Here is a 9,741-nt window from a genome sequence, read left to right as displayed (position 1 = left end):
CTCCAATCAGTGACTGGCTGAAGGTGCTATATGTTCCTCCCAGTGGCTGTCTGAAGGTGCCACATGCTCAAATCAGTGACTGGCTGAAGTTGCTACATGCTCCCACTAGAGGCCATCTGAAGGTGCTGCATGCTCCCTGCAGTGACTGGCAGAAGGTGCCAGTGGCTGTCTGAAGGTGCTACATGCTCCAATCAGTGACTGGATGAAGTTGCTACATGCTCCCAATAGTGGTCATCTGAAGGTGCTGCATGCTCCCTGCAGTGACTGGCAGAAGGTGCCAGTGGCTGTCTGAAGGTGCTACATGCTCCAATCAGTGACTGGATGAAGTTGCTACATGCTCCCAATAGTGGTCATCTGAAGGTGCTGCATGCTCCCTGCAGTGACTGGCAGAAGGTGCCAGTGGCTGTCTGAAGGTGCTACATGCTCCAATCAGTGACTGGATCAAGTTGCTACATGCTCCCAATAGTGGTCATCTGAAGGTGCTGCATGCTCCCTGCAGTGACTGGCAGAAGGTGCCAGTGGCTGTCTGAAGGTGCTACATGCTCCAATCAGTGACTGGCTGAAGGTGCTGCATGCTCCAATCAGTGACTGGCTGAAGTTGCTACATGCTCCCACCAGTGGTCGTCTGAAGGTGCTACATGCTCCCAGCAGTGGCCGTCTGAAGGTGCTACATGCTCCTACCAGTGGCCGTCTGAAGGTGCTACATGCTCCTACCAGTGGCCATCTGAAAATGCTACATGCTCCAATCAGTGGCTGTCTGAAGGTGCTACATGCTCCAATCAGTGACTGGCGGAAGGTGCTACATGCTCCCACCTGTGGCTGTCTAAAGGTGCACCATGCTGCAATCAGTGGCTGTCTGAAGGTGCTACATGCTACAATCAGTGACTGGCTGCAGGTGCCACATGCTCCAATCAGTGACTGTCATAAGGTGTCGCATGCTCCCACCAGTGGCTGTCTGAAGGTGCCACATGCCCCAATCAGTGAATGGATGAAGGTGCCACATGCTCCCACCAGTGACTACCTGAAGGCGACAGTGGCTGTCTGACAGTGCTACATGCTCCAATCAGTGACTGGCTGAAGGTGCTACATGTTCCTGCCAGTGGCTGTCTGAAGGTGCCACATGCTCCAATCACTGACTGGCTGAAGTTGCTACATGCTCCCACTAGAGGCCATCTGAAGGTGCTGCATGCTCCCTGCAGTGAGTGGCAGAAGGTGCCAGTGGCTGTCTGAAGGTGCTACATGCTCAAATCAGTGACTGGATGAAGTTGCTACATGCTCCCAATAGTGGCCATCTGAAGGTGCTGCATGCTCCCTGCAGTGACAGGCAGAAGGTGCCAGTGGCTGTCTGAAGGTGCTACATGCTTTAATCAGTGACTGGCTGAAGGTGCTACATGCTCCCACAAGTGGCCGTCTGAAGGTGCTACATGCTCCCAACAGTGGCCGTCTGAAGGTGCTACATGCTCCCACCAGTGACTAGATGAAGGCGACAGTGGCTGTCTGACAGTGCTACATGCTCCAATCAGTGACTGGCTGAAGGTGCTACATGTTCCTGCCAGTGGCTGTCTGAAGGTGCCACATGCTCCAATCACTGACTGGCTGACGTTGCTACATGCTCCCACTAGAGGCCATCTGAAGGTGCTGCATGCTCCCTGCAGTGAGTGGCAGAAGGTGCCAGTGGCTGTCTGAAGGTGCTACATGCTCAAATCAGTGACTGGATGAAGTTGCTACATGCTCCCAATAGTGGCCATCTGAAGGTGCAGCATGCTCCCTGCAGTGACAGGCAGAAGGTACCAGTGGCTGTCTGAAGGTGCTACATGCTTCAATCAGTGACTGGCTGAAGATGCTGCATGCTCCAATCAGTGACTGGCTGAAGGTGCTACATGCTCCCACAAGTGGCCGTCTGAAGGTGCTACATGCTCCCACAAGTGGCCGTCTGAAGGTGCTACATGCTCCCAACAGTGGCCGTCTGAAGGTGCTACATGCTCCCACCAGTGACTAGATGAAGGCGACAGTGGCTGTCTGACAGTGCTACATGCTCCAATCAGTGACTGGCTGAAGGTGCTATATGTTCCTCCCAGTGGCTGTCTGAAGGTGCCACATGCTCAAATCAGTGACTGGCTGAAGTTGCTACATGCTCCCACTAGAGGCCATCTGAAGGTGCTGCATGCTCCCTGCAGTGACTGGCAGAAGGTGCCAGTGGCTGTCTGAAGGTGCTACATGCTCCAATCAGTGACTGGATGAAGTTGCTACATGCTCCCAATAGTGGTCATCTGAAGGTGCTGCATGCTCCCTGCAGTGACTGGCAGAAGGTGCCAGTGGCTGTCTGAAGGTGCTACATGCTCCAATCAGTGACTGGATGAAGTTGCTACATGCTCTGAATAGTGGTCATCTGAAGGTGCTGCATGCTCCCTGCAGTGACTGGCAGAAGGTGCCAGTGGCTGTCTGAAGGTGCTACATGCTCCAATCAGTGACTGGCTGAAGGTGCTGCATGCTCCAATCAGTGACTGGCTGAAGTTGCTACATGCTCCCACTAGAGGCCATCTGAAGGTGCTGCATGCTTCCTGCAGTGACTGGCAGAAGGTGCCAGTGGCTGTCTGAAGGTGCTACATGCTCCAATCAGTGACTGGATGAAGTTGCTACATGCTCCCAATAGTGGTCATCTGAAGGTGCTGCATGCTCCCTGCAGTGACTGGCAGAAGGTGCCAGTGGCTGTCTGAAGGTGCTACATGCTCCAATCAGTGACTGGATCAAGTTGCTACATGCTCCCAATAGTGGTCATCTGAAGGTGCTGCATGCTCCCTGCAGTGACTGGCAGAAGGTGCCAGTGGCTGTCTGAAGGTGCTACATGCTCCAATCAGTGACTGGCTGAAGGTGCTGCATGCTCCAATCAGTGACTGGCTGAAGTTGCTACATGCTCCCACCAGTGGTCGTCTGAAGGTGCTACATGCTCCCAGCAGTGGCCGTCTGAAGGTGCTACATGCTCCTACCAGTGGCCGTCTGAAGGTGCTACATGCTCCTACCAGTGGCCATCTGAAAATGCTACATGCTCCAATCAGTGGCTGTCTGAAGGTGCTACATGCTCCAATCAGTGACTGGCGGAAATGCTACATGCTCCCACCTGTGGCTGTCTAAAGGTGCACCATGCTGCAATCAGTGGCTGTCTGAAGGTGCTACATGCTACAATCAGTGACTGGCTGCAGGTGCCACATGCTCCAATCAGTGACTGTCATAAGGTGTCGCATGCTCCCACCAGTGGCTGTCTGAAGGTGCCACATGCCCCAATCAGTGAATGGATGAAGGTGCCACATGCTCCCACCAGTGACTACCTGAAGGCGACAGTGGCTGTCTGACAGTGCTACATGCTCCAATCAGTGACTGGCTGAAGGTGCTACATGTTCCTGCCAGTGGCTGTCTGAAGGTGCCACATGCTCCAATCACTGACTGGCTGAAGTTGCTACATGCTCCCACTAGAGGCCATCTGAAGGTGCTGCATGCTCCCTGCAGTGAGTGGCAGAAGGTGCCAGTGGCTGTCTGAAGGTGCTACATGCTCAAATCAGTGACTGGATGAAGTTGCTACATGCTCCCAATAGTGGCCATCTGAAGGTGCTGCATGCTCCCTGCAGTGACAGGCAGAAGGTGCCAGTGGCTGTCTGAAGGTGCTACATGCTTCAATCAGTGACTGGCTGAAGGTGCTACATGCTCCCACAAGTGGCCGTCTGAAGGTGCTACATGCTCCCAACAGTGGCCGTCTGAAGGTGCTACATGCTCCCACCAGTGACTAGATGAAGGCGACAGTGGCTGTCTGACAGTGCTACATGCTCCAATCAGTGACTGGCTGAAGGTGCTATATGTTCCTCCCAGTGGCTGTCTGAAGGTGCCACATGCTCAAATCAGTGACTGGCTGAAGTTGCTACATGCTCCCACTAGAGGCCATCTGAAGGTGCTGCATGCTCCCTGCAGTGACTGGCAGAAGGTGCCAGTGGCTGTCTGAAGGTGCTACATGCTCCAATCAGTGACTGGATGAAGTTGCTACATGCTCCCAATAGTGGTCATCTGAAGGTGCTGCATGCTCCCTGCAGTGACTGGCAGAAGGTGCCAGTGGCTGTCTGAAGGTGCTACATGCTCCAATCAGTGACTGGCTGAAGGTGCTGCATGCTCCAATCAGTGACTGGCTGAAGTTGCTACATGCTCCCACCAGTGGTCGTCTGAAGGTGCTACATGCTCCCAGCAGTGGCCGTCTGAAGGTGCTACATGCTCCTACCAGTGGCCGTCTGAAGGTGCTACATGCTCCTACCAGTGGCCATCTGAAAATGCTACATGCTCCAATCAGTGGCTGTCTGAAGGTGCTACATGCTCCAATCAGTGACTGGCTGAAGGTGCTACATGCTCCCACCTGTGGCTGTCTAAAGGTGCACCATGCTGCAATCAGTGACTGTCTGAAGGTGCTACATGCTCCAATTAGTGGATGAATGAAGGTGCCACATGCTCCCATCAGTGACTGGCTGAAGGTACTACATGCTCCCACCAGTGACTGGCTGAAGGTGCTACATGCTCCCACCTGTGGCTGTCTTAAGGTGCACCATGCTCTAATCAGTGACTGGCTGAAGGTGCTACATGCTCCCACTTGTGACTGGCTGAAGGTGCCAGTGGCTGTCTAAGGTGCCACATACTCCCATCAGTGAGTGGCTGAAGGTGCTACATGCTCCCACCAGTGACTAGCTAAAGGTGCTACATGCTCCCACCTGTGGCTGTCTAAAGATGCACCATGCTGCAATCAGTGACTGGCTGAAGGTGCTACATGCTCCAATTAGTGGCTGAATGAAGGTGCAACACGTTCCAGGCAGTGATTGGCTGAAGCTGCTACAGGCTTCAACCAATGGCCCTCTGAAGGTGCTACATGCTCCAATCAGTGGCTGTCTTAAGGTGCCACTGCCACATGCTTCCACTAGTGGCCGTCTGAAGGTGATGCATGCTCCCACTAGTGGCCATCTGAAGGTGCCACATGCTCCCAGTATTGGCTGTCTAAAGGTGCTGTACAGTCCCACTAGTGGCCATCTGAAGATGCCACATGCTCCCACTTGTGGCCGCCTGAAGGTACTGCATACTCCCACTAGTGGCCGTCTGAAGGTGCTACATGCTCCAATCAGTGAGTGGCTGAAGGTGCTGCATGTCCAATCCGTGAGTGGCTGAAGGTGCTGCATGCTCCAATTAGTGACTGGCTGAAGGTGCAACATGTTCCAGTCAGTGATTGGCTGAAGGTGCTACATGCTCCGGCTTGTAATTGGCTGAAGGTGCTACATGCTCCCACCAGTTGCTTGCTGAAACTCTAATATGCAAATTGTTGCTACCACCAGTGCTTTACAGAAGCCAACTGCTGGCTATATAACAGGCACCATTGATTCTGAAGTCTTTAAAGAGAAACTAGCAATTCTATCAAGAAACATTTACCACGCTCTCTAGGATGGGGAAAATCTGACAATTCTCACTGTCTTCACACGGCATGGAGGAATGGTGACAGCCCACAAAATGCGGCAACCGTCTACGTCATCTGTGCCTCTGAACAGCCTTGCATGCAAATCGTGGAGACGGTCAGTATTGATGTTATATTGGACTGACTCTCTTTTTTTAACAAGATTGTCGAAGAGGCCGGAAACAGGCCTGCATCGCTGCATATTTAATAATATGGAAACAGTTGTCTCTTAAGGGAAATGTCAGAAACCGGTCCCCGGAAGCTTGTCTCCTTTCTGGTGAAGAATTGGCTTGGTAGTTTGGTCTGCCCTGTTCCCATGATGCACTGGGCCAGGGACAGACTAATTTGCATATAGCCAGGTTCTGAGCTGGGATGGGGCAGTGAGCTAAATAACGGTGATGGATCAAGCCCTGATCTTTGGACTGGGTAAGAGTGGTCTGCTTAATTCAGACACTCTGTTCATCACCACCCCCTTTTCTGAATCGTTTTTGGCCACTATAGCTGTGGCAGGGTATACTCAGACATGAGTCCCTTGCTCACTGCTCCATCAGGATTCAAGCAAGCCGGGCCGACGACGCCTGAAATGGCAGAAACCGGTCCCCGGAAGCTTGTCTACTTTCTGGTATAGAATTGGCTTGGTAGTTTGGTCTGCCCTGTTCCCATGATGCACTGGGCCAGGGACAGACTAATTTGCATATAGCCAGGTTCTGAGCTGGGATGGGGCAGTGAGCTAAATAACGGTGATGGATCAAGCCCTGATCTTTGGACTGGGTAAGAGTGGTCTGCTTAATTCAGACACTCTGTTCATCACCACCCCCTTTTCTGAATCGTTTTTGGCCACTATAGGTGTGGCAGGGTATACTCAGACATGAGTCCCTTGCTCACTGCTCCATCAGGATTCAAGCAAGCCGGGCCGACGACGCCTGAAATGGCAGAAACCGGTCCCCGGAAGCTTGTCTCCTGTCTGGTGAAGAATTGGCTTGGTAGTTTGGTCTGCCCTGTTCCCATGATGCACTGGGCCAGGGACAGACTAATTTGCATATAGCCAGGTTCTGAGCTGGGATGGGGCAGTGAGCTAAATAACGGTGATGGATCAAGCCCTGATCTTTGGACTGGGTAAGAGTGGTCTGCTTAATTCAGACACTCTGTTCATCACCACCCCCTTTTCTGAATCGTTTTTGGCCACTATAGGTGTGGCAGGGTATACTCAGACATGAGTCCCTTGCTCACTGCTCCATCAGGATTCAAGCAAGCCGGGCCGACGACGCCTGAAATGGCAGAAACCGGTCCCCGGAAGCTTGTCTCCTTTCTGGTGAAGAATTGGCTTGGTAGTTTGGTCTGCCCTGTTCCCATGATGCACTGGGCCAGGGACAGACTAATTTGCATATAGCCAGGTTCTGAGCTGGGATGGGGCAGTGAGCTAAATAACGGTGATGGATCAAGCCCTGATCTTTGGACTGGGTAAGAGTGGTCTGCTTAATTCAGACACTCTGTTCATCACCACCCCCTTTTCTGAATCGTTTTTGGCCACTATAGGTGTGGCAGGGTATACTCAGACATGAGTCCATTGCTCACTGCTCCATCAGGATTCAAGCAAGCCGGGCCGACGACGCCTGAAATGGCAGAAACCGGTCCCCGGAAGCTTGTCTCCTTTCTGGTGAAGAATTGGCTTGGTAGTTTGGTCTGCCCTGTTCCCATGATGCACTGGGCCAGGGACAGACTAATTTGCATATAGCCAGGTTCTGAGCTGGGATGGGGCAGTGAGCTAAATATCGGTGATGGATCAAGCCCTGATCTTTGGACTGGGTAAGAGTGGTCTGCTTAATTCAGACACTCTGTTCATCACCACCCCCTTTTCTGAATCGTTTTTGGCCACTATAGGTGTGGCAGGGTATACTCAGACATGAGTCCCTTGCTCACTGCTCCATCAGGATTCAAGCAAGCCGGGCCGACGACGCCTGAAACGCCTGAAATGGCAGAAACCGGTCCCCGGAAGCTTGTCTCCTTTCTGATGAAGAATTGGCTTGGTAGTTTGGTCTGCCCTGTTCCCATGATGCACTGGGCCAGGGACAGACTAATTTGCATATAGCCAGGTTCTGAGCTGGGATGGGGCAGTGAGCAAAATAACGGTGATGGATCAAGCCCTGATCTTTGGACTGGGTAAGAGTGGTCTGCTTAATTCAGACACTCTGTTCATCACCACCCCCTTTTCTGAATCGTTTTTGGCCACTATAGGTGTGGCAGGGTATACTCAGACATGAGTCCCTTGCTCACTGCTCCATCAGGATTCAAGCAAGCCGGGCCGACGACGCCTGAAATGGCAGAAACCGGTCCCCGGAAGCTTGTCTCCTTTCTGGTGAAGAATTGGCTTGGTAGTTTGGTCTGCCCTGTTCCCATGATGCACTGGGCCAGGGACAGACTAATTTGCATATAGCCAGGTTCTGAGCTGGGATGGGGCAGTGAGCTAAATAACGGTGATGGATCAAGTCCTGATCTTTGGACTGGGTAAGAGTGGTCTGCTTAATTCAGACACTCTGTTCATCACCACCCCCTTTTCTGAATCGTTTTTGGCCACTATAGGTGTGGCAGGGTATACTCAGACATGAGTCCCTTGCTCACTGCTCCATCAGGATTCAAGCAAGCCGGGCCGACGACGCATCAAATGGCAGAAACCGGTCCCCGGAAGCTTGTCTCCTTTCTGGTGAAGAATTGGCTTGGTAGTTTGGTCTGCCCTGTTCCCATGATGCACTGGGCCAGGGACAGACTAATTTGCATATAGCCAGGTTCTGAGCTGGGATGGGGCAGTGAGCTAAATAACGGTGATGGATCAAGCCCTGATCTTTGGACTGGGTAAGAGTGGTCTGCTTAATTCAGACACTCTGTTCATCACCAACCCCTTTTCTGAATCGTCTCTTAAGGGACAGCAGCCAATCTTCCCTCCCGTTAGTGCTTAGGTGTCTCCTTAGTTCAGCAGTCTGCTGCTTTGCTAGTGAATAAAAAAAGCCTTAAAACCCTCCCAAGTTTTCAAGGTACTCATTAGCTCCTCCAGATAATATCTGTGCTTGCATTCTGGAACTTGTAGTTTTTGTAACACATTAGAAAATCGGGACAACAAACCCATAATGCAAAGCCAGAAACCTAGACTTGATGAGGTATTCATGCATGGAGGTTGGGGACTCAAGAGCTCTGAAGCACGTGGCATGAGTAACCCTGTGGTCTTGAAAATGTCAAGCCCCCTGGAGAAAAACAAAAAGGACGAGCCAGAAAAAAACAAAAGGGAAATGGAAGGATTGTACACAAAGTGTGTGGCTCCTTTCAATGTCGCAGTACGTGGCTACGGATGGCGCCCATCAGTCTAAAAGGAGAATATGTGACAGAAATACTTGAGCTAATGCTTCTAAACCGCAGACAGTGTCTGAAGGAAACAATCACATGGCCATTAGCTGGTGTCACGGCCAGACTGGTACTCTCACGACTTCCGGGTACGCGGCAGGGGAGGACGACTTCCGGGTACACGGCAGGGTAGGACGACTTCCGGGTACGCAGCAGGGTAGGACGACTTCCGGGTACGCAGCAGGCTAGGGGTGTTTCATTCAGAGCTGGGTGGGCTACCACAGCCTTATGTCAGCCGCATTGTCCCGGCCTTCTGCAATGTGAGCTAGGTTGAACTGTTTTGCTAGGGCTGAGTTTCGTTGCCTTACCTGGCCCGGGCGGGCTCATTAGGAGGACACTATCATAAAGATCAGCCCAGCGCCCCCCATGACTGGTCTGACTGATGGCTCTCAAGCTGTGTCCCAGCAAAGGCCTTGAGCCTGGTACACACAGTGTCTGCTGTGGGTTTCCCAGGCCCAAGCCAGTGTGCCGCCTCTGCTGTCTGTAACACATGCGGCTGAAATATCTACCTGGAGATTCTTTTACAAGGTGTGGCAGCAGCCCCAGGGTAGGGACGCCGTTTAATACGAAGAATAAGAGTATTAGGAACTGGATGCTTCTCTTAGAGTTCCTTGGATAACTACCTCCCAGCATAACTCGACTGAAAAGACGTGTTTGGATTTGCTTGTATGAGGTAGAAGCGCATGGAGGCAGCAGGCTTGAACATAAACACTCCTTTCTTCATATATAACAAACATAAAGAAACAGTATAGGAGTACAGAGCCCAGGAGAAGGCAACCAGTCCCAACGACACTCTCGAGTCCCCACTCCTAACATTCCAGCCAGCCTCAACTAACAGTCTGGAACCCCAACATGTCATACACTCATACACAAGACAC

Source organism: Lissotriton helveticus, chromosome 12 (genome assembly GCF_964261635.1).
Source record: "Lissotriton helveticus chromosome 12, aLisHel1.1, whole genome shotgun sequence".
Lineage (NCBI taxonomy): Eukaryota > Metazoa > Chordata > Amphibia > Caudata > Salamandridae > Lissotriton > Lissotriton helveticus.
This window is presented reverse-complemented; position numbering follows the sequence as displayed.